Below are 24,660 nucleotides of genomic sequence, written 5' to 3'. Positions count from 1 at the left end.
ATCAGACAGTCCCTTCAATTAAATGACAATGACAAGACAACATATCGGAATCTATGGGACACACAAAAGCAGTCTTACGAGGGAAATTCATAGCAGTGAATACACATATTAGGAAAACAGAACAAGCCCAATTAAACAAACTGATGCTGAACCTCAAGCTTCTAGAAAAAGAAGAGCAGGATAACCCCAAAGCTCATACAAGGGAGGAAATTATAAAGATCAGAGGAGAAATCAATGCAATGGAGACTAAGAGCATGATACAAAAATCAATGAAGCCAAGAGTTGGTTCTTCAAAAGAATCAACAAAATTGACAAACCTTTAGCCAAGCTTATCAGAAAAAGGAAAGAAAAGGCCCAAAACCATGCAATTAGGAATGAAGAAGTGTGAAATTACAGCAGACCCAGCAAAAATCCAGAGGATCATCAATACCTACTTCTAGAACCTATATGCCAATAAGAGAGACAACACAGAATAAATGGACAGATTCCTAGATACATATGAATTACCAAAGTTGAATGAAGAAGACCTAAAAATTCTGAACAACCCAATATCAACCAATGAAATTGAAAATGTAATTAAAAACTTACCAACTAAGAAAAGCCCAGGCCCTGATGGCTTCACTGCTGAATTCTACAAGACATTTAGAGAGGAATTGCTGCCACTACTGTTTAAACTCTTCAATGAAATTGAAAGGGAAGCAGTACTCCCAAATTCATTCCTGGAAGCAAGCATCACCTTCATCCCCAAAGCAGAGAAAGACCCAACTGAAAAGGAGAACTATAGGCCAATCTCGCTAATGAACATAGATGCAAAAATCCTAAATAAGATACTGGCAAACAGAATGCAGAAGGTAATCCAGAAGATCATACACCCTGATCAAGTGGGATTCATCCCAGGGATACAGGGATGGTTCTATATATGAAAATCAATCAATGTAATAAACTATATCAATAGAGCCAAGGACAAAAACCATATGATTATCTCCATAGAGACAGAAAAAGCATTTGACAAAATCCAAAATGCATTTATGATAAAAACCCTACAAAAAATTGGAATAGATGTTCTCTACCTCAAACTGATAGAAGCCATCTATGAAAAACCAACAGCCAATATCATACTAAATGGTCAAAAACTGAAATCCTTCACACTAAAATCAGGAACAAGACAAGGATGTCCACTACCACCACTCTTGTTCAATATAGTTCTGGAAACATTAGCCACAGCAATTAGACAAGAGAAAGAAATAAAAGGAATAAAGATAGGTAAGGAAGAAATCAAATTGTCATTATTTACAGATGACATGATACTCTATATAGAAGACCCCAAGAACTCCACCAAAAGTCTTCTACGCTTAATAACCAAATTCAGTCAAGTAGCTGGTTACAAGGTCAACACACAAAAATCAATAGCTTTCCTCTACACTAATGACAGACTAACTGAGAGAGAAATAGGGCAAATAATTCCTTTCACAATAGCATCCAAAAAACTGAAATACCTAGGAATCATCCTAACAAAAGTAATCAAAGACCTCTTCTGTGAAAATTATGGCACTCTGAAAAAAGAGATTGAAGATGATATCAGAAAATGGACAGAGATCCCCTGCTCCTGGGTAGGAAGGATTAATATAATGAAAATGGCCATACTTCCAAAACTGCTATATGGATTTAATGCAATTCTAATTGAGATCCCAGCAGCATACTTCATGGAACTTGAAAAAACAATCCAAAAATTCATTTGGAACAAGAAGAGACCCGGAATAGCAAAAGCAATTCTAGGTAACAGAGACACGGCCGGAGTATCACAATCCCCAACCTGCAACTCTACTACAAAGCTACTGTGAGAAAAACAGCATGGTACTGGCCAAGAAACAGACTTGAGGACCAGTGGAACAGATTAGAAGATGCAGAAACAGCACCAGACACACTCAGCCATCTCATCTTTGACAAAGGAGCCAAACACCCTCACTGGAGGAAAGATAGCCTCTTTAATAAATGGTGCTGGAAAAATTGGGCTTCAACTTGCCAAAGATTAAAACTAGACCTATATCTCTCACCATGCACTAAACTAAAATCAAAATGGATTAAAGATCTAAATATTAAAATAGAAACTCTGAACCAGTTGGAACAGAGGTTAGGTAGAACCCTTGAAGACATCGGTGTAGGAAAAGATTTTATGAACCAAACCTCAATTCCCCGTGAACTAGCACAAACAATCAACAAATGGGATCTCTTCTTATGAAAAGGCTTCTGCACAGCAAGAGAAACCACCAGCAGTGTGAAGAGACAATCCACAATGTGGGAAAAATCTCCACCTGCTCTTCCTCAGACAAAGGTCTACTATCTGGAATCTATAAAGAACTTAAAAAGATCAGACCTCCCAAATTTAAAGACCCAATCCAAAAATGGGAATCTGAAATGAACAGACATTTCTCAGACAAAGAAGTAGAAATAGCAAATAAACACATGAAAAAATGTTCAACATCACTGGGCATTCAAGAGATGGAAATGAAAACAATGCTGAGGTTCCACTTCACTCCAGAAAGAATGGCTGCTATCATGAAATCAATCAATAACAAATGCTGGTGGGGCTGTGGGGAAAGAGGACCCCTGCTCCACTGCTGGTGGGAGTGTAGACTGGTGCAACCACTGTGGAAATCAGTATGGAGATACCTCAAAGAACTAGGATTGGAATTCCCCTTTGACCCCGCTATTCCACTGTTGGGGATCTTCCCCAAAGAATTAAAAGAATCATACCACAGTGATATATGTGCACCCATGTTCATAGCAGCACAGTTTGTAATAGCTAAAACTTGGAAACAGTCCAAAGGCCCATCACCTGGAGACTGGATAAAGAAAATGTGGTTTTTTTATGAGATGGAGTACTACTCAGCCATAAAAAATGAGAAATTAGAGACATTTATAGCTAAGTGGATGCACATTGAGGCGATATTCTTAAGTGAAATAAATAGGACACACATGTATAAATACCAAATAGTTTCTCTGGTGTGAGAAACTGAAAGTGTAAATAAGGACTAAATGTATAATAGGTCATGTGAAATAGGAAGAAAAGGGGCAAAGGGGAAGGAAGTGCGAGGGCTAGGGGAAAGGATAGAAGGGAATGGGATTAATATGAGAAAATGGAAAAACAGGAACAAAATCTTTGTAAATAGGGAGGAATGGAGGGGTTGAAGGGAGGGCTGGGCAAGGGTGAAAAATAAGAACCAAGAGAGACTATGTAAAGGTGCAACTTTCCAATAATGAATGTCATTATATTGTATACCTAAAATGTACCAATGATTAGAATGAATAATCGATAATGTAAAATAGGAAGAAAAGGTCCAAAGGGGTAGGGGTAGTGGGAGGGGCAGGGGAAAGGAAAGAAGGGAAAGGAAAAATGCTGAGAAATGGAAAAAATGGAAATAAAGTCTTTGTAAATAGGGAAGGGTGGAGGGGGTGATGGGAGGGCTAGGAATGGGGAAAAAATAAGAACCAAGATGCATTATGTAAAGGTACAATTCCCAATGAGAAATGTAATTGTGTTGTATACCTACAATGTACCAATAAAAGAATTTAATAAAAAAAAAAAAGAGCATGCTTAGTGAAAAGGAGACCTCTACACAATGTAGTGTTAGCCTTCCAATATCTACTACAATTTTAAAAAGCCGCCGGTAGCTCCACTCATTTTTACACATTCTCCATCTTTTTATAAAGTAGAAAAATCCTTATAATTTTAGTGAAGAAAAGTAGATAAAAGCAAATACTATCTTTCTTCATTTTATTATATTCCTCATTGTAAGAGATGAGGCCACATTTCCACTTTTAAACTCCTATGTCATTAACCATCAACATTTACCTGAATATGGTGATATTGTTAATATTTAGTCACTTCTGACCTCAAAATAGAAATAGAAAATATTGAAAGTGGGCAAAGGGGATGCGGAAATGGGAGCGGTAGGGGAAAGGAAAGAAGGGAATGGAATTAATATGAGAAAATGAAAAAAATGGAAACAAAGTCTTTGTAAATAGGGAGTGATGGAGGGGTTTCAGGGAGGGCAGGGGAAGGGAGAAAAATAAGAACCAAGAGAGATTATGTAAAGGTGAAAATTTCCAATGATGAATGTCATTATATTGTATACTTAAATATACCAATAAAATAAAATTTTCAGAAAAAGAAAATAGTGAATGTGTTGCTCAACTGATACCCTTGCATCAGATGAAAAAAAAGTGACATTAAGCTTGGATATTTTCTTATACAATTAGAAATATAAAGGTTGGGTATTTATAGTTGAGAATATTTCCCTATTGGTTTTCTGTTCATTTTGGTTGTAATAATTAATCTTTATAAATATTCTAATCAGAAATACACTTTTATTTAGGAGTACTGCTTTCTTAGCCAAAAAAATGAAAGAATATTTTAACATTACTATTAGTTTCCTTTATCAAATTTATGCAGACAAAATACTAGAAAAGGTGGTGTGCCTTTCTCGGAAAAGAATTTTGGAGTTACAAAGATCCAGATTTTCATTCTGGCTCTGTGACTTGCTATCTTCGTGACCTGAAGCAAACTGTTATCTAGGCTTTCTGGCTTTGAGCTTCTTCTTGCTTTGAACATCTTTCCTGGTATAAATTGATAATACCTACATATTTCAACGTTAGTGATGGAACAAGTGGAAAATTGTGGCATTTGTCTTAGAGTCATTAAGCAAAGTGTTCCAGAATTTATACATTAATGTCCTAAGATTCTGTGTCTCCTCTGGTCAAGATATTTTCCTCCTCTATAAAATGAGGATTATAAGAACAACTATCTTATCAGCTTCTTGTGAAGATAAATGAATAATTTTGTTACAAACACCTTGACTGGAAAGTATTAAATATGCAACAAATATTGGCTATTTTGATTAGTACATAGTAGGTACTCAATAATGGAAAACATCTCTCATTTTCCTCCTTCATGTAAGAATTTAAATAATTCTCTAGGTTTTCTCCATATTTCAGCAGAGCAATGCTTGGAATGCTGGAGAAAACAATTCTTACATTTGTGCTACAAAACAGAGGATCATTTACTAATTTTAGCTATTACCTTCCTTTAAATATAAGACTTGAAATGTGAAAGCTGAAGGACAGTGTTGTTTCCCCATACAACAAGTTACAAATGTCTACAGTCTGCTAGTTATTGAAATTGTTATTAACCCTGCCTACCCCCAAGATTATTTGTCCCAGCTTCAAACACATTTTGAAAATCCCTCTGGGTGCTTTCTTTTTTCTTAGTTATTCTTTATACTATTTCTCCTTTCTTAAGAGAAAAAAAATCTCAGGCTCCTTAAGGCACTGATTTCTCTTATGACAACTTTCGTACTTGTGAATTTAGGATCTTTTTCTTTGGGTGAAAGAACAACACTTTGCTAACATAGCTGAATTTAAAGGCAAATAAATAAACAAACAGCTCTACAGTTTTGTAAGTTCTCCTTAAAAATATGTGATATTGAAAAGATAGGAAATAATAAAGTGGTATACAATTTTCATGAAATCAGGACATTACAGAATGATCAGAGCCTCCAGCACAGTTTAGGATAAACTGTTCCACATTTATCTGTTTTTTGTTCAATCTCTCACTATAGAGTTACTCACTATCTCACATAGATAGATTACTATTTTAGCACTAATACACATACTAGCCATAATGATTGTTCAAAACTGAATTGTATACCCTTCCCCAAATCCCTATGTTGAACTCTATTTCTAAAATACTTCAAAATATAACTCCACTGGGAGACAGGAGATTTAAATTGCTCATTAAGGTAAAACGAAGCAGTTAAGGTGGGCCCTAATCTAATCTGAGTGGAGTCTTTAGAAGAAAGTCAGACAGAATGTGGACAGAGAGATACTAGTGATGCACACAGATAGTGGAAGACCAGTGAGTACACAGAGAAAGAGAGCCAACTCTGAAGGTCTCAACAACTACATTTAAATATTTTAATGATGAGCTACCTATAAATTAGTAGAGGGATTCTCAATAATTAAATTTTATTTATTATTTTATACTTTGGAATATGTCTAGAACTCTATTTAGAGCCTTTATAAAACATGTCTTATTTAACCCTCGTAGCAATTGTATGAAGTGTACCATGTGTTCATTGCATGGCAGAAGCAATAAAGGCTTACTAAGAATAAGTAGCTTGCTTCAAGTTTATTGTCTCATACTGTATTAGTAACTTCCCTGTCACTGGCACAAGATACCTGACACCCACCACTTAAAGGAAGAATGATTTATCTTGGCTTATATTTGAGGAGATTCAGTCCATGGTTGACTGGCTCCAAAGCAGAAATGGGATGGCCTGGGATATTTTGGTGGAGGAAAGCAGCTCAACCCACTACAGCTCGGAAGGGGGGGGGGCGCGTCTGGGAACAACAATACACCATTAGTGGATTAAATCACTGATGAATATAGAATCCCCATGATACAATCACCTTCCAAAACCTCCATGAAAATTTTGGAGTCATTTTGGATTTAAATCATAACACATGCATGTATGAGTTCTAGCACAACCCAGGTCTGCCTACATCCAAAACTCAAATACTCAGTCATTAAGTAAATAAGACCTCCCCATATGTTGTAGTGATATTCAATTTATGAAAGATATAAAAATTGTCTTACTTTTTGAGAAAACATGGGGCAAGAATTCATAAGACAGTCTTCATAAAATTATTTTATTGCTTTAAATTCAACCAATTCAAGTAAAGTATTACATGTGAATGACCCCTAATCTTTTGAAATATTGCTTCAAAGGCCTCAATGACTTATCTCTGTGAACTACTGTTAAGTGGTCTTTGGTGAAAAAATCCAGTCTGAAGCCTCAGAGGCAGCCACACAGGATCATAATTTGGCCTGTTTTCTACTGTTCCCTCATGATCAACCTAATTCTGTAAACATATCTTTAAATAATCATCTGTTGACATTCAAAGGAAATTCAGGAAAATAACATTTTTAATGATAGACTAGTCCACAGTTTTTGCTTTACTTGATTGCAATTATTAATGTCAATTATTCAAGGTGACCCTCTTCCATATGATGACAGATTTAGGCTAGTGTGCAAATATAGTACATTTGTGAATCTTGTTTGTAGTTCTATAGCATTTATGAAATTCTCTGTAATCTTCAGCTTTTATTATAGCTATGTAAAATATATGAAAATATAAGGGATATTTGCCATCTTTGAGAAAATTAGGGCTGTACAATTTGTAGGTTCACTGAAATTCTAGCATATAATGTCACAGTAATAAGGTATAATGACTATACTAAGCTAAAGGTAATTCAGCCCAAATTTCAAAATAAAGTTCTACTTAACAATGGAAGTTTAAAGGTTATGCTAATTAAATGAATGTGCCTGCAGCATTTTAAGTGTATTCATTTAAGTTTGGTCTTTTACTATGAAGTATTTAAATCACTTTAGATACACTTAGAAACCAGATCCATTGTACATAGGAGCTGAGGACTATATTTTTACATTGAGAGTACAATTTATATCAGGACTGCATTTTGTGGAATCCGCTAGGAGCCCTTTAGATATTAATAGTTTGAACACATAGTTATAAAGCCCTAGAGAGGCTTGCCATTCCACCTGTGAGTGCATGTAGATCCCAGGGAGCAGCTGTGTGGCCGATATCCACATGGTTGCAGGTGGATCCCAGTCAGGGGTCTGCCCCAACCCCAGAGGCTCCTGTGTACCTGGCCAGGCCTGAGGTCTGCCCAGAAAGGAGCTGCACATGTGCATGGGCTTTGGCCAGAGGCCAGTCATTCCATCCATGAGTGTGTGCAGATCCCAGGGCAGGAACTGTGTGGCCCAGGCCCACTGAAAAGGGGATGGATAGTGCACCAGCTTCAGCCAGAGGTCCACCATACCATCGGCCACACCCAGAGACCCACCTGGAGAAGAGCTGTACAGGCACACAAGCAATACCCAGAGGCTTGTCCAGTACCATTGATAAGTGCATGGTGATCCTAGCCAAAGCCTGTGCAAACAACAGGAACTGGGTTGCACAGCCCTCAACCAAAGGCCCTCCCAGACAACAGCTACATAGGTGCCCCAGTGAGAGGCATGCCTAGATACCATACCAAGTGTGCACAAGCCCCAGCCAGAAGCCCGCCCAGACAACAGGTCAGTTCAGGGATCCAGAAGGCCACTACTCTGAACCCAGGAATTGGTGTACTGGTGAGCAGCAGATTAAAGGCTGCTCGGAGGCTTGCTGAGAATTCAAGACCAATGGGTGACCAAAGAGTCGACTCAAAAAAGACTCAGCAGGATGCATCTGTTGAAATGAAAAGACACGTAAATAAGTCTCAAAACCAGACTTCCAGATCAACTTAAGAAACCCCAAAGGGAAACAAGATGGAACAATCTGTTACTCAACCACCTGGACTCCCTGAACTGAAAACAAAAGAGGACCTGGATAAAATGAAATCAGAAATAATTTCTCAGATGACAGCAGAGATTGTGCCCATAGTGTAAGACATGACTAATAAAACTAGAGAGGACACAGATTAAAAAAAAAATAGAGGAGTTGAAGAACATAATGGAATACCAATGTAGGAATAAAAGCAATCCATAAAACAGATACAAACAGATTTCCAGGAGATTAAAAACTCCATTGAAAGTTTGCAGAGCAGAATGAGCCAATGCGAGGATAGAATTTCAGATACAGAAGATAGTATTGCAATTAGTGACCAGAAAAAGAAAAATTTCTCAAAAATAGTAAGGGGCCAGGAGAAATCAAGCCAGCAGCCGCTAGACAATGTAAAGAACAATAACATCAGATTGATTGGAGTCAATGAAGAAACAGGAAAGCATGTAGATGACATAAAAAAAAAAAAAACCTGTTGACAGCAGTAATGGCAGAAAACTTCCCAAATAGGGGAAAAGAATTTGACATAGAGATAAAAGAGTCATATAGGTCTCCAACTAGTGATGATAAAAAAATCCACACATAGGCATATAATAGTTAAGATTCCAGAAACCTAACAGAAGAACAAAATTCTACAAGCAGTTAGAGAAAAGAAACAAAGCACATACAAAGGACAGCCCATCAGAATCACAGCAGACTTCTCAATACAAACCCACAAGGCAAGAAGAGATTGGAGTGATGTTTTCCAAGCCCTAAATGGAAACAACATCCAACCCAGACTGATGTACCCTAAAAAACTATCTTTCAAAATTGATGAAGAAATAAGATACTTTCATGACAAAGAGTACCTTAGGAACCTCATGAATACCAAACCAGCATTCAAAAAAATTATAGACAATATCCTAGGAAAAGACAATGAGGATTACAACTCCAGGAAGCCCAGAAAAATGAATCCGTTGGGCATGACAAGAAATTGAGCGCAAAGGGGGAGAATCCAACAAAAATAACAAGTCATATCAAGGATAAGTCAATATGTATCAGTTATAACTATCAAAGTTGAAGGTCTCTATTCACGAATCAAAAGAAATAGACTGGCAGAATGGATCAAGAAGCAAGATCCAAAAAAATGCTCCATATAGGAAACATTATTAATTCAAAAAGAAAATCATAGACTTAAAATTAAAGGGTGGAAAACAATACTCCATGAAACAAGAACCTGAAAAAAAGCAGGAGTAGCTATGCTTTTTGCAGATCAAGTGGATTTCAAACCAACTATGATTAAGAGAGACAAAGAAGGCCACTACATCCTTGCAGAGGGAACAATCCAAGAGAAAGAGATGATAAACCTAAACATATATGCACCAAACATTAGTGTGCCCAACTATATGAAACAAATACTAAGGGACATGAAAAAATCAAATAATCACTAATTCAATAGTAGTGGGGGACCTCAATACCCATTGTCACAAATAGATAGATCAACTAGACTAAAAATAAGAAACGAAATACTAGCACTATTGAACAAATTAACTTAACAGATGTTTACACAGTGTTCCACCCTACAAAATCAGAATACACATTCCTTTCAGCTCTGCACAGGTCCTTCTCCAAAATAGACCACATACTAACTCACAGAACATGTTTAAGTAAGTGCAAAGGAATTGAAGTTATCCCCTGTATAGTATTAGACCATAGTGCGATGAAATTGGAGATCAATAGCTAAAGAATCCACAAGAATTTCATAAACACATGGAAATTGAACAACACTCTTCTGAATAACCAATGGGTCACAGTGGAAATTAAGGAAGAAATCAGACAGTTCCTATAATTAAATGATAATGACAATACAACATATCTGAATCTATGGTACACAATGAAAGCAGTCTTACAACAAAAATTCATAGCAGTGAATACTCATATTAGGAAAACAGAATGAGCCCTTTTGAACATCCTGATCCTGAACCTCAAGCTTCTAGAAAAAGAAGAGGAGGACAAACCCAAAGCTCATACAAGGGAGGAAATTATAAAGATCAGAGGAGAAATCAATGAAATGGAGACTAAGTGAATGATACCAAAAATCAATGAAGCCAAGAGTTGGTTCTTCAAAAGAATCAACAAAATTGACAAACTCTTAGCCAACCTTTAAAAAAAGGAAAGAAAAGGCCCAAATCCATGCAATTAGGAATGAGAAGGGTGAAATTACAATGAACCCAGCAGAAATCCAGAGGATCATCAATACCTACTTTGAGAACCTATAGGCCAATACGGGAAAACACAGAAGAAATGGACAGAGTCCTAGATACGTGTGAATTACCAAAGTTGAATGAAAATGACTTAAAAATTCAAAATGACCCAATATCAATCAATGAAATTGAAAATGGAATTAACAATTTACCAATTAAGAAAAGCCCAGGTCCTGATGGCTTCACTACTGAATTCTACAAGACATTTAGAGAGGAACTACTGCCACTACTGTTTAAATCTTCAATGAAATTGAAAGGGAAGCAATACTCCTGAATTCATTTCTGGAAGCAAGCATCACCTTGAACCCCAAAGCAGAGAAATACCCAACCGAAAAAGAGAACTATAGGCCAATCTCACTAATGAACATAGATGTAAAAATCCTTAATAATATACTGTTAAATATAATGCAGAAGATCATCAAGATCATACACCCTGATCAAGTGGGATTCTTCCCAGGGATGCAGGGATGGTTCAACCTACACAAATCAATAAATGTAATACACTATTTCAACAGAGCTAAGGACAAGATCCATATGATCATCTCAATAGATTCAGAAAAAGCATTTGACAAAATCCAACATGCATCTATGATAAAAACCCTACAAAAAATGGAATGGACCGTCTCTACCTCTATCTGATAAAAGCCATTTATGAAAAACCAACAGCCAATATCATATTAAATGGTCAAAAACTGAAATCCTGCACACTAAAATCAAGAACAAGACAAGGATGTACATTATCACCACTCCTGTTCAATATAGTTTTGGAAACATTACCCACAGCAATTAGGCAAGAGAAAGAAAAGTAATAAAGAGAGGGAATGAAGTCAAATTGCCATTATTTGCAGATGACACGATACTCTATATCAAAGACCCCAAGAACTCCACCAAAAGTCTTCTAGACCTAATCACCAAATTCAGTAAAGTAGCTGAATACAAGGTCAACACACAAAAATCAATAGCTTTTCTGTACACAAAAAACAGATCCACTGAGAGAGAAATGGGGCAATCAATTCCTTTCACAATAGCAACCAAAAAATTGAAATACCTAGGACTCACCCTAACAAAAGAAATCAAAGACCTCTACTCTTAAAACTATAGCACTCTGAAAAAAGAGATTGAAGAGGATATCATGAAATGGAAAGACATCCCTTGCTCCTGGGTAGGAAGAACCAACACAGTGAAAATGGACATTCTTCTGAAACTCCTATATAAATTCAGTGCAATCCTAATTGAAATCCCAGCAGCATACTTCACAGACCTGGGCAAAATAATCCAAAAATTAATTTGGAACAAGAAAAGACCTAGAATAGCAAATGCAATATTAGGCAATAAAGACAGGGTAGGGGGTATCACAATCCCCAACTTGAAACCGTACTACAAAGCTACTGTGATAAAAAAGTATGGTACTGGCAAAGAAACAGACCTTAGGGCCAGTGGAAGACATTAGAAGATGCAGAAACAGCTCCAGACACACTCAGCCACTTTATCTTCAACAAAGGAACCTCTTTAAGAAATGGTGCTGGAGAAATTGGGTTTCAATTTGCCAAAGATTAAATCTAGACCTATACCTCTGACCATGCACTAAACTAAGATGAAAATGGATTAAAGATCTAAATATTAAAACAAAACCACTAAACTGGCTGGAAGAGAGGTTAGGTAGAACTCTTGAAGACACTGGGGTAGGAAAAGATTTTGTGAGCAAAACCTCAGTTGCCCATGAACTAGTGCAAACAAAACTAAAAAGTTTCTGCACAGCAAGAGGAACCACGAACAGTGTGAAGAGACAACCCACAACGTGGGAAAAAATTTTCACCAGCTGTCCCTCAGACAAAGATCTACTATCTAGAATCTATGAAGAACTTAAAAAGATCAGACCTCCCAAATTTAAAGACCAAATCCAAAAATTGGTATCTGAAATGAACAGACATTTCTGACGGAGAAGTAGAAATAGCAAATAAACATATGAAAAAATGTTCAACATCACTGGTCATTCAAGAGATGGAAATGAAAACAACTCAGATTCCACCTCACCCCAGAAGAATGGCTGCTATCATGAAATCAACCAATAAGAAATGCTGGTGGGGCTGTGGGGAAAGAGGAATCCTACTCCAGTGCTGGTGGGAGTGTAGACTGGTGAAACCACTGTGGAAATCAGTATAGAGAGACCTTAGAGAACTAGGACTGGAAGTCCCATTTGATCCAGCTATTCCCCTGCTGGGTATCTTCCCCAAAGATTTAAAAGAATCATACCACAGTGATATATGTGCACCCATGTTCATAGGAGCACAATTTGTGATAGCTAAAACCTGGAAACCACTCAATTGCCCATCAACTGGAGACTGGATAAAGAAAATGTGGTTTGGAATTAATATGAGAAAAAGAAAAAATGGAAACAAGTCTTTGTAGATAGGGAGGGGTGGAGCGGTTGAAGGGAGGGGAGGGGAATGGGGAAAAATATGAACCAAGATGGATAATGTAAAGCTGCAAATTTCCAATAATGAATGTCATTATATTGTATACCTTAAATGTACAAATGAAATTAATTAAAAAAGAAAAGAAACCCCTAAATCCCTTGGAGAAAAGGCACATTTTGGTTTCCTGTGAGAATAAGGCTAACTTTAAGGAGTAATTAAAAAAAAAGAAAACTGAATCTCACTGATCCATAAGAATTACCCTGAACCTGGGCCACTCAGCTCAGCTGCTAGGCTTATATTTTTGGAGATATGTGGTTTGATTTTTTTAATCAACCCATTTTTCCACACACACACAAAGTAGTGTAAATCAAAGATCTCTTTCACATATGATTTTTTTCTCTTCTAAAGAAAAGGCACGTTTTGAAATATTGCTTTTGAGAGTAAGGAAGAATAAAAAAGATTAGCATTCTTTCAGTAACTTCAATTTAATGAAATAAATGCAAACTTTGGTGCAGTTGCAAAAGCACGCACACTGACACAGAGACACAAAACTCATGATAAAATAGTGTGACTGCCACTGCATTTAAGCTCAGATATTTCTTTTCCATGAAGAGAAAAGAAGCAAATTGTTTATTAACCACTCATAAAGCCTTTAATTGCACTAAACAGATCTTGACCAGAGACACATGAACAAGCACCTTGAATAGAGGGTTTATTGTTAGGAATAATGTATTTAGGAATGTCTGGGCTACTTTTGGGAGAGAAGATAAAAGAAGAAAAAGATGTGCAAGGGAGAAGAAAAAAATTAGGGCTCACACCTTCATTTAAATTGCAATTTGCCTCTTAAAATAGAATTTCAACCCCGTCCTCATATAAGTATCATGAGATTATCTAGGATTCTGGCTTTAATTAATAGGCCTGAATATAGTTCAATTAAATTAAATAAACTTCTTTTCTGAGCTGTTTGTTACCAAAGCTGTGCTGAACTGAGACAAGAGATCAGAAAGGACCAGCACATCTAGGGATTTCTTGGGAAATCCATGCTGCCCTAGCACACCTTTCACTCTGACTATTCAAATGATAATGTGCAGGGAAGGGAGAGAAGAAGAAGATATGAAGATGACCTCCATGTCTGTAATAAATTATCCAGCAAATGAATAATATTCTCCATGAAGAAGACACAGCATCTGCAAAAATCAAGAATGAAATAAGGCAGATGAGGAAAAGTGACTCCATTTGGGATATCATCCTGGAATCCAGCTCCATGATAGTTCATTTGCTTCTCATCCTTTCTTTGCTTGTTCAATAGTCATACAGCAAGGAAGGGAAGTAAAGCAAGCAATACGACAATCTCCCTGAGAATACATTTCCCCATTTTTCTTCCATTTGGAATATAGCCTCTATCCTATTCAGTGAAACTAGAATATATATCCTGCTATTGGCAAGGTTGCATTCCCCTTGTGGTGATATGTACAGAGATGCTTGATACATCAGTCAAGTTTTGAAAACAAGCATTGAGTTTGAAGGTAAAAGCCTATAATTTGGGTTCCAGGCCCTATTTTCAGCTGAATGATTTTGAGTGCATTAGTTGATTTCCCTGAGCCTTAGTTTTCTCATCTGTAAAACTGAGATAACAATAATTAACACTGTGATATTATTGCCATTGTCATCTATTCTTATACAATTTTAAGGATGTTGCAAAAAATGTGTCACGAGATTTTATGAACTTCAAAGTGTTCCATAAAATTATTCATTATCACTACTTAAAAATCACCAGCATACACGGAATATGGTATTCTCAAGTTACTTTTCCATCAAGCTGCCTTTTCTAGATTTTTGCAACTCTATAGAGATGGTAGTAAACTAGAAAAGCAAACCTTAACTGTTATCTTTTCTGGAAGTCTCACTATTCTGCTGGAGAATCAGCTGTCTCACCCAAGAGGATTACACACTGCTGATAATGATTGCCAGTTGGTGCTACTTTGGAATAAGAACAAGAAGTATGGTGGCAAAAAGAACCATCCTACTGGCAGCCAAAACTCACAGTTCATAAGTTTAATCGAATCTAATGTATAATATTAGAATTATGACTTCCTCAAATAATAACCACATAGTGACTATGGAGAAAGAAGATTATTGGTCAATATACCACATAACATAAATCATATGAATTTTATGTTGGTTGCATTAAGTCATTTTGTTTTTTTCAAAGTAGTTCATAAACTAGTAAAAAAACCAAAATCAATCTTTTGAAATGGTAACCCTCTGTCTAAGAAAGGTTGTGTTGTCTGGCACAGGAAACCCTTGTAGATTAACTACCAGATTGATAAGCATCTGTTCTGGCAGAGCTTCTTTAGTGCATTAACAAAAATAAGGCATCATATGATTCTGTATAGTAGTTAAGGGCATGGAATTTTGGAAGTAGATTGATCTTGGTTCATATCCAACCCAATCACATCATATCTATTTGAATACTATTAGCCTTAATTTACTAAAACAGTATTATATACAAGTCTCATTGCAAGGACAAAATGTGGTAATAGCTAAAAGGCACCAGAAAATTATTACTCTTTACTGAATTGTATATTAGTCACCTACTGCTGATAACATTACTCCACATTTTGCTGGCTTAAAACAATAAACATTAACTGCTATGCAGGTTATCTTGGTCAGGCATTTGGGGACAGATGTGTAGGTATTCTGACTTGGATCTGTAATGAGGGTGCAGTTAAGATTTGGTCAGGTTTGGAGATATGTGATCCTTGACTAGGCTTGGAGTATCTGCTTCCAAGAGGGCTCATTCACAAGGTGCTAGCATGAAGCCTTAGTTCTTTGCGGGCTCTTAGCAGAAAGTCTCATTCTTGCTGCATGGACCTCTCCATAAAGTTGCTTGAGGGTGCTCAGAACATGGCAGCTGGCTTCTGCTAGAGCAAGTGATCAAAGTGAGAGTGAGATGCTAGCCACACTTTTCCTTATGATCCAGTATTTGAAGTCACACCTCCCATGATTTCCATCATGTCCTTTTCTTTACATAAGTCAGTTTTATTTGATGTAGAAAAGAGTGACTGACTACCCAACAGCCTGACTATTACAAGGCAGGGATCATTGGTCTATCACTTGTGGGTGAATATGAGAACCTGTATCCAGCACAGTGTATTTTGAATGGCCCTTAGGCTAAATGTCCCTCACCTCAAAGCACTGAAAGGAAGTAAGAGACATAGTGTGTGTAATATAATAAAGAGGGACCTAAAGAAAGATACAGATAAGAGAAGACCCTCCTGTGAATATAGAACTGCAAGAGTTGAAGCTTCTTAATTATTTTATTGTGAATTTAGCATTGAAGTGAAAAATCTTTAGTTCTTTTTAGGTAAATAAGTTCATGACTTAAATAACCAAATTTTTCTGTCTTGAAAATATCTTCTTAAAATATCCAAAATGAAAGAACTTTAAACACTTTATTTTCTTTTCTGGGATCAGGGATCAAATTCAGGACCTTGCATTTTGAGGCAGGTGCAGAGCCACTGAGCTAAATCCCCAGTCCCTAAACACTCTTGAACCCCCCAAAAAGAAGATTATTTCTCTTAAACAAACATTTTCAGGTGAACAAGTTCAAGCATTCTTCGTAGGAAATGAATCTTACATAGCAGAGTCAAATGTCAGTCCACAAGTCTATTGTACCCAGAGATAAAGCATTTTCCTTATCAAATATTTTTCATTTTTCTTGGTTCTGTTGTTATAATGGTACTTCAGAATATCTTATTTTGAGTGGTGGTAGATGTGACAAAGCTTAGCAAGAAACCCAAGGGCCTCAAGCAATCTTTCTCTGACCAGAATGGGAAGTAAAATATACTCTAAATGGTGTTTCCCTTTGTTCATCACAGCATTCACTAAACTCTTATACACTGAGCGTTCTAGGGACCAACAAAAGCTATGAGTCTGGAAGAGCACATGCATGTAGGCTTCAACTCTGGCCATCATCTTCTAGCTATGGCGTCTTGAACAAATTCCTAACCCTTCATACCTCAGTCACCTCATCTGTATAAGCTTCTACTATGGAATAGCAAATGTGGAATGTCTTAATGTAAAATTATATATAAATAAATAAACACAATTTGTATAAGTAGAAATCCAGCAGGAGACAGTGGCATGATTGTAAGTAATTCTCAACTGACATACATGCCACAATGTTATAGCAGTTTACACAAAATGCAATAGTTGCATGAAGTAGAAAGCAATCAGTTTCAACCTGGGACATGCGTGATAAATGCTTTAGAAAAGGAAGAAATTTGAGCTGAGTCTTAAGCATGAGTTAGTGTAGGCAGACAGTAGTGGGATAAAAGCACTTCAGACAAAGGGAGCAACAAGAAAAAAAGTATGGATGAAGGGAATGAATCCCCATCTGACATGAGTGGAAAATACATCAGTATTCTTGGAAGACAGGTTGGAAGACCAAGAGGACAGTGGGGGGAGATAGGCGGGCTGAGGACTTTGGATATTAACATGCAAAAAGAGATATGCACACTTTTATTAACAGTGTTGGAAGATGTATTTAGCTGTTTCTTTGAATAATTTGTGTTAACTCTGGAAATGCTGAGAAAATGTCACATGAATGAATCACAAAGAACTGTCAAATCAGTAAGACCATGTAACTTGGGAAATGCTTGTGAGCCAATTTTGCACAAACTAAATTTGTGCCTACCTTCAGGATTTGTCATATTGGCTGCCATGAGCTCAAAGGAATCACATGAGCAAGAATGATGGGCTTTCTTGGAGTGGGGACCTGCAGGGATGATGTCCTCCACCAAGAGTGCTGGAGGAGGTCGGAAGGGGAAAATGAAGAAAGCTTATTAAATTGTTTTGCACCCAGATTTGGAGACAGACAGGCTTCACGTTACATAGTAATTTAATCATTTACTATCTGGGTAATTTTAAACACATTACTTATTCCCATACTTAGGATTCAGTATCTGTAAATTTATAGTAATCAAACCCTTGTCATTGTACCATTCTGATGATTAAATATATTATTTTTGAAAAAATGATTGGTATATTATTTTACATATAGTAAGAACTCAATAAGTGAAGAATAAAGTTATTGTTGATATCATGTTGTTTTTGTTCTGATAAGTACTATTGGATGGAGAGAGGGCTGATTCCAAGCACAATGAAAGGATTGGTGGAGACTAGAATATTTGCACGGTTATCACACAAGGCAGTGGCAGCCAACCTATGGCACGTGTGCAGCAGAGGGCTGTTTGTCATCACTGAAAGCTCTAAAAGGTTCATCATCACTGACATAGGGTATCATTTGTACCAGAAGACCACTTTCCTATCTGATTTTTCTATAAATAAAAGAGAGCTAATTCTGAGGCCTTACCAGGCCAATACTTCTTTGTGATATTAAAAACAGACTTTTTATCTAAGAGAAGATTCTTTTCTCGGACAATGCACTGGTAAGAGTGATAAGTTCTAATAAATGACACAGGAGGGAGAAGTATAGACAACTGGAGGAGTTGCATGGTGCATGGCAGAATGACAGATAGTCTGCACATGCAGTTGCTTATATTTTCTTCTTCCCAGCTTCTGAAAACAGCTCAGGAATGAGGTGTTACACTTCTGCTGTACTTTGATAGCTCTGACAGCAATAGAGGGAGGAACTTCAGAGCAAGGAGACTCAGAAGTGAAATCTTCACCTCTCAGTTTTTCATCTATAAAAGAGGAGTTTTTATAGACTTAATTATAATAGTTCTTGGAACATATGTAATTATGAACTTGGTTGACTATACTTACTGTTAGATCAGCTGCAAGCAGATTTATTTTAAAGAATATATCAAAACTAAAAATAACATCAATAAGGTCACTAAAATAGTAGAACAGTGAAAACTAGTGGCTCATCACATCGAGAAGTAGAGAAGGCCCTCATCCCCTAAGAGGAGAAGCACTCCCAGTCTTTTATATGGACAGCAGTGTCCAAAAAAGAGTGGAGCTTGATATGCTCTGAAGCCAAGGCCCAATCTTAGTCCCCGAATCCGTGTGTCAGGGTCAAGAACAGCAAGGGTGATCAGGCCAGAGGCAATCTGAGAAGCGGGTCTGAACTCAGTGAATCTGTTTAGGCTCCTGTTAAGAGGAATGGATAGTTGGGGGCGGGGAGGTTGGGCAGATGGCTGAAAGCCTGGAAAAGAAGGCTGCTGAGGAAGGAAGAATATTAAAATATTTCTCCCACCTCCCTGCTTCGCATACAGCCACTTCATAATGGCAGCAACAGACATGTGTTGCCTTAAGGTAGCCACTTTATGAGCCATGGAGGTGTTTGAAAATTATTGTTGCAATAACAGCTGTATGTATTTTAGATTCCAGGAAGTCTGGGTCTAAGCAGCTCTTGCGAATTATAGAGCATGGAAATAGTATATTTTCTGGGAAAGATTCAGTTATTTAGTACCTACCCCATCACCTGGTCCAGGGTCACCACAAAACTGCACTTCAATTTTGCCTTTTGAATATGCAAAGCAGTCCCTTAAGCTAGATCATTGCAGCCTCCTGAATACTTTTTTTTGGTACCCGGATCGAAGTTGGGAACTTGAGCTTGCAAGGCATGCGCGGTGCCACTGAGCTAAATCCTGGGCCTTTCCTGAACACTGTTAAGCTGGATTTTAACTTTGTTCTTCGTTTTTCAGTTTCAAAATGTGATCAGAAAGGCAAAGGGAGCTCTTTTCCACATTGTTTTTGAGTGGTCACATCGGATTTCCAGCTCCCTCTTCCTTTGACTTGCCTTATTGCCAATATCCTATTTTATTAGCCAGTGGATTTTTATTTATTTCTGACATCTTTCATTATACTGAATTTGAAAAATTAAAGTAGAAAATTTAAAAGGTTATCAAAATTCACCTCTCAAAAATAACTAAACAAATGTCACTTAACTCACCTCTAGTATTTTACTATTTATAAACTATGAAGCTGGAAATGTTGTTAGATATGGCCCACTGGGGTACATATGCAATAGTTTTGTAGGACAGAAGAAGGAGTTGTATGAAGCTGTATAGATAGATTTTAAATATTCACAAAGTTCAGTTTCAGCTAACATTATCCACAGTGACTGAATTCACTTGTACTCCCACCAGAAATGTAAGGGTTCTATACCTTCTAATCCTCACCAACACTTGGGTTTTCAAATATGTATTTTTCACAATTGGACAGATTCTTAGGACATATGAGATTTAAGAAATTATTAGCTTTTTCACCTTTAAATTTTATATTTTCCTTTGTGATTTGCTATTTTGAAGCCAAGTTGTTTGAATCTAGTTCTATAGTATTTATCTTATTTTAGGTATGTTTAATGTATTTTCATTTATTTTAATCAAATGTATTTTATTTTTACATTTTGATTTACATTTTCTATTCTTTCATATATCTTTGTTGGTTCTGTAAAATATATTTTTTGAACTGTGAATCCTCCACATTCTTTGAAAAACATCTCTGAAGATGTGGTTGTAAAATAATACCTCAATTAATATGTATTTAATTAACAGAATCAAGAAAACACAAGGTCAAATGCACTGATTTTTTAAACTATGGGTCACACACATAGTTGTGGATCATAAAATCAATTTAGAGTTGTAAATTTCAAGCCTTTTACACTACTGCCTGAATTAAGAACTCATTTTATCTCATAATCAAATATATATGTATGTTATGTGTTTGTTTCAAGATATCGGATAAGGAAGATGCATATATTTGTGCAGGATAGTAGGGAAACTTGATTTTATTACAATTAGTTATATTCAGAACAATTTGCAGAACATTGGTTCTTTTTCCTATAAAAATGATAAAGTTAACATATTTTAAACCTGTTGCCATTTCCCTACTTACTTCCTTATTTTCATTACTATTAACAGGAGATTTGAGATTCAGTGCCTGTTATCATTTCATTATTTTTATCTGATACAAATTTCAATATTTTCACAGTATTATATATAATATGTAATGGATAGTTTTCTTTGATTGGTTTAAAGTTCACCACCTGCTATTGTTATCATAATTGTCTTATTATTGAATTTTTAAATTATATTCCTCTTCAGGTTTCCTATATTACCTCTCTGAGTAATTTTTGAGGAAAAATTATTTCTTAATATGATTAAACCTGAAAACTGTAGTGGATATCCTGAGCAACTGATAAAACCTCAAGTATCTGTCTGTCTATCTGTCTATCATCTATTTGCATATGTGTCCATATTTGTAATCAATCTAAGGTGTAAACAATATTGATTTTTAGTAGCATGCATTTAAAGAATGTACTATACTGTCAAATATATTAATAAATTAAAATGCTTTTAAACACAACTCAATAAAATATTTTGGGGCACCAATAATTTGCCAGACATTACCAAAGACTCTTAAGACTATAAGTGATTCATAGAAATATACAGGGGAGACTCCATTTCCACAGCTCAATAAGATGGTAACAGAGGATAATAATGTCAACTCCATCTCTTTGAACACTTATTCCTGACACTATTCTGAATTCTCTAGGAATACAGAAATCACTTAGGGTTCATTGAAATCCTAACATATAGGTGCTATTATTATCCTCTTTTTACATATGATGAAATAGTGGAACATATGATTAAATAATTTACTCAAATTAAAAAGGTAGAAGAGCTAGAATTTAATATCAGGTAATCTAGTTAGAAAACTAATGTTTTAAACTTATATTTATAGTACTGCATTTTAAAATTACTCAGTAATTGATTTCCATAAATTTTAAATTAATGAAAACACATAAATAACATCATTTGATTCCATTTTATCTGTATTCTGTAATACAGATATCCTGTATTACAAATATGTAGAAATTTTTATTAAAACATAACAAGAAATAAAAAGTTTTTTAAAAAGTGATATTTTTACATGATAGAATTTAAAAACAGATAAGTAGTAAAGCTAGAAGTATGAAGTCTGTGGGAGTTTTATGGAGTACAAAGTTGAGGCTTTGGGATGGCTGCATTTTCATGAAAAGTTGATGACAAACTCCCTCTTCCCCAGTCAAAGTAAAGCTGGAAAAAGTGTGAGTTTTTGATTCTGCATAGGGAAAAGAGTCACAGTTACTCTGAGAAACTGTTGTGATGTGAGAATCACAGGAGATGACATGAAGGTAAGTCTAGTACTGAACCAGAGAATGCCTAAGGGGCCCTAGCAGAAGCAAACACAAAGCCCCTTTTAAAGATGCCTTAAAAATATGACTAATTCCACATGAAGAATACATGTATTATCTATCACAAATATATACTAATGAAAGTATTTTTTAAAAGGATGCATGCAGAACAAGGAGCATTTGGATAACATATAATGAAAAATGGCACAGTGAAGCTAAAACCACAGTTACAATTACCAATCACGCATTACATAAAAACCTGGAAGACAAATAACCTGAGAATCTCCAAAAATAGAACAATATGATGGACTTTAAAATTTTGTTTAAAATAATATTGAAGATAGTGGGAAGAATACAAGTCACGAGAATATGAGTTATGTTAAATCCCAGGTATAGTGAAAGCAAAATGACAAAACATCATTAAATAAAAATAAATAGATGAATTTTGATGTCTTGAATATATCTCAATAAAGTTTTTATTTAAAACAGAGATAAATTGAAACAATGCATTTTAAATACTATATTATATATATATTGAAGATATACAATAAGATATAGTGTTTATATTAAAAAATTAACCATTTTGGAACACAAAGACAGAATAAAAACATAAAAGAGAGGTTAAAATTTATTTGTTCATTTTGCAAAAAGTATTAATTGAGTAGCTACTATGTGTAGAGAATGTTTTTGTATGCTAAGAAACATAATGACAAGGGAAAACAAAAATTATTTGCCCCTATTGGAGTGTACTTATTATGATGAAAACAAGAGAAAATGAATGTTCACAGCTAGAGTACATAGCATTTCAAAGAATAGTAACACCTTTCCCCTAGATGGGAAATATATGGTAGCAAATGTAGATGAATTGCTGCTTATTCTGGTGAAAATTTGATTGATTCAGTGGCCAAGATGTTCACCAAGAACTGACATTGGAGGAAAACTCTGACAAAAGGAAACAAGAGTGATATGGAGAGCTTGGGAAAAAGCTCTGTAGCAAAGGAAAAGTTATGGGAGCAGTGTTGGCATGTAGGAGAATTTACAGTGGTTGGACGGACACAGCAATGGGATACAAATAATCACTGAAGTAGCTTGGGGTTGTAATGGGAGGATAAAGTTTAGAGGACTGAAAGGACTTTCCCTTTTACTTGATGTGAAATGATGTGTTGCTCAGTTTCCGGTGGCTGGAACAAAACACCCAAAACCCACAACTTAAAGGAGATATTCATTTGACTTATAGTTTCAAGTGGGTTCAGTCCATGGTAGGCTGGCTCCAAGGCAGAAATGGTATGGTGGGAAGTCATGGCAAATGAAAACCACTCAAACTATGGCAGACAGGAAGTAAAAAGAGAAGGGAGGAGCCCAGGACAAGAGTACACCCTTCTAGATATTGCCCCTAGTAACCTACCTGCAGTAGCTTCTATGTGACCAGGCCACACACTGATTGTTAGGGTACATTTTAGATCCAAACCATTACAAATGTGAAGCAATTAGAGGGTTTTGAGTAGGCATTACACAATTGAAAGAACATCTTTACCAGGATTCCTTGTGGCCAATGATTTGTGAATAATCTGTAGGGATAAAAATGGAGGAAAATGTAAATGAGGAATCTGTTACAAAAAATTATAATATTGTGGACCAGAGTATAGTAGCAGAAGTAAAACTAAACAACTAGCCTCTGGATGTATTTTTAAAGGCAACACCAAAATTTTCCTATAGATTTAATGTATGTTTTAGAAAAAGAGATGACAGGATGACTAAGTATAAATTGAATAATAGGAGAGAATATAAAAAATGGATAAGAAGTGATATTTAGATAGATTTGGGCTAAGAATTTTCCAGTATAGTTGGTGGAAACATTAGTTCTTACATTAAAGAAACATGTCAACTGTTAAAGAAACACATAGAACAAGGTAATGACACTGTAGAAAGCCAGATAAGTCAAATATATTTTAGTCAATCAAAGAGAAAAGGCAATTATGTTATAAAGGAATGAAAGTTAAACTGGGAACAGACCCAAGTGCAAATTGGATGCTTGATTATTACAGTATAATATCTTTATAGAGATTACATAGCTGTTGATCTGGATTCAGTCCATGACCAAATTAATACAGAGTGAATGAAGATACATCCAGACAAAAAATTGAGAAAATATGCTACTGAGTCACCGACATTACTTACTAAAAAACAAATATTAAAAAAAAAATCAGGAAAAATGTCAGGATAGTAGAAGTAAAAATATATTCATAAGTAGGAGATTAAAACAAAGTAAATCATAATGGAAAAAAAACCCATAAATAATAATGGCATAATTAAAACAAGGATATATGCTACTTTAATGAATATTTAAAAAATAATGCATGGGAGTAAGAGCAAAGACTAATAACAGACATTGGTGGGAGATATAGAACCTAACTTAAACAAATTTTTTCAGTGAATAGAAAAGACTACACCA

The 24,660-nt window shown here is 35.8% G+C and overlaps 1 long non-coding RNA gene across 3 annotated transcripts in view; it reads left to right on the top strand.

Annotated features, from left to right (window-relative positions):
- LOC147827862 (uncharacterized) overlaps positions 1-24,660 on the top strand; it is a 348,252-nt gene that overhangs the window by 152,379 nt on the left and 171,213 nt on the right. The gene's annotated exons all lie outside the window — the stretch shown is intronic.

The sequence above is a fragment of the Heterocephalus glaber genome, unplaced genomic scaffold (genome assembly GCF_053883595.1).
Source record: "Heterocephalus glaber isolate CG9 unplaced genomic scaffold, H.glaber_assembly_v1.0 deba00001429, whole genome shotgun sequence".
Taxonomy (NCBI): Eukaryota; Metazoa; Chordata; class Mammalia; order Rodentia; family Bathyergidae; genus Heterocephalus; species Heterocephalus glaber.
Note: the sequence above shows the minus strand (reverse complement) of the source record. Positions and strands in the feature narration are given on the sequence as shown.